The sequence below is a fragment of the Octopus bimaculoides genome, chromosome 3, assembly GCF_001194135.2.
Source record: "Octopus bimaculoides isolate UCB-OBI-ISO-001 chromosome 3, ASM119413v2, whole genome shotgun sequence".
In the NCBI taxonomy this organism is placed as follows: Eukaryota; Metazoa; Mollusca; class Cephalopoda; order Octopoda; family Octopodidae; genus Octopus; species Octopus bimaculoides.
The window spans coordinates 53,973,236-53,975,195 of record NC_068983.1 but is presented as its reverse complement, the minus strand read 5'-3'; the positions used below and the strand labels follow the sequence as shown (position 1 = coordinate 53,975,195).

General features: G+C 35.5%; 2 protein-coding genes across 2 annotated transcripts in view; one reads left to right on the top strand and one right to left on the bottom strand.

Moving 5' to 3' along the window:
• The window catches only part of LOC106873186 (serine/threonine-protein kinase TBK1), a 102,022-nt gene that overhangs the window by 11,451 nt on the left and 88,611 nt on the right, over window positions 1-1,960 (bottom strand). The window lies entirely within an intron of this gene.
• LOC106873187 (putative universal stress protein SAUSA300_1656) overlaps window positions 1-1,960 on the top strand; it is a 40,557-nt gene that overhangs the window by 37,846 nt on the left and 751 nt on the right. The window lies entirely within an intron of this gene.

The window sequence follows — 1,960 nt, the reverse complement described above, 5'->3', positions numbered from 1 at the left end:
TCTCTCCCACACACACACACACACACACACACACATACACACACACTCACACACACACACACACACACACACACACACACACACTATCAGAGGTCTATATCATACACAAATAGAAAGTCAGAGAAAAATATGAAAAAATGAAAGTAACTTCAGAAATTCTTTTTTATCTGAAATCATCACAACTGTAATGATGTATACCTACGTGTATGTGTAAATAGCTGGTTACTTAGTGACTATGTTGACATTGACAAAACAGTTAAGTGAAAGTGTTAGTAACACTTTCACTCGATTTGCACCAAGAATAATCACATGAGATTTAAATGTGAAATATCAAGTCTTAATAAGGTGACTTGTTCCAAAAATGTCCAAAATATGTATTGGAAAATCAATGTACAATATATAGTACCTCATTTAATTGAGAAAAAGGCATCTGTCTCCATATGAAATTTTTTGACATGAAAGTACCTTCAGAAATTCTTTTTTTATCAGAAATCGTGACAACTGTAATGATGTATATAGACGTGTGTATGTAAATAGCTTATTTAGATGCTAAAGACTGAAATTTCAAACACAGGAAGTTGAAAACACGATTTGATGAAGTGAATCTTTATATAGAGAGCAATTTTATTTATTTTTAATAAAAAACAAATAATTCCCGACTGTATTATTCTTTCCAAGGTCAAATTGTTCATGCACCTTGGTAAAGATTCATCCAGAGGTTTGAGCATGCATTGAGGACACACAGACAGACAGAGTACTTTGTATATTAAGAAGATCAATGAAAGTAACAATTATAAGAAGAATAGAGTTCAATAAATAGAGTTCAATAAATAGAGTTCAATAATATAAGTTAAATAGAGTTCAATAATATAAGTTAAATAGTTCAATAATATAAATTCTTCATCTCAGAAATGTAGAACAAAATGAACTTTTGTTGCAAGGATTTGGATCAGTTTTTCCCTAGGAGGATCCTGTCCTCCCTTCCATCCACCAATCTTAGAACCCCTGTAAAGTGTCATGGGCACTACCTTTACCTTTTGACTAAAAGGTTAAAAACAAAAAAAGAACAGTTACAGTGAATACACCTCTAGTCACTAACCTTGCACATGCAGGTATCACTCACCTACTACCCAGGTACTTTACACTGTGTATTTTAAGGAAATCTTAGGCATGGCTATGTGCTTAAGAAGATCACTTTTCAATCATGTGTTTTCAGGTTCAATTCCACAGCAAGGCACTTTGGACAAGCATCTAGTACTATAGCCCTGGGATCAAAGCTTTGTGAATAAGTTTAGTTGATGGAAACTGCATGGGTGCCTATTCAATGTGTGTTTGTGAGTGTCTTTGTGTTTATTCCCCAGCAGGTGTTGGTTTGTTTGTGTCCTCATAACGTAGCAGTCCAGCAAAAAAACTCTGATAGAATAAGTACCAAATTTAACAAAACTGAACAAATACTAGGGTTGATTTGTTCAACAAAAATCCTTCACAGAAGTGCTCCAGAATGGCCACAGTCCCATGACTGGAACAAGTAAAAAAATAAATATCGTGGAGAATATTCTTTCCATTATTCTTTTAACTGTTTCAGTTATTAGGCTAAGGCCATGTTGGGGCACCACTTTCAAGAATTTTAGTTAAATGAATCAATCCCTGGTTCTTATTCTATCATTCTCTTTTGCCAGACTACTATGTCACAAGGATGTAAACACACCAACACTGGTGTCAACCAGTGGCAGGGGACAAACATAGATGCACACACACACAATATATATGATGGGCTTCTTTCAATTTCTGTTTACCGAACCCACTCACAAGGTTTTAGTTGGTTTGAGGCTATTGTAGAACACACTTGACTGAGGAACCACACAGAGGAAATGAACCCAGAACCATGTGGTTGGAAAGCAAACTCCTTACAACACAGCCACACTCTCTCTCTCTCTCTCTCTCTCTCTCTCTCTCTCTC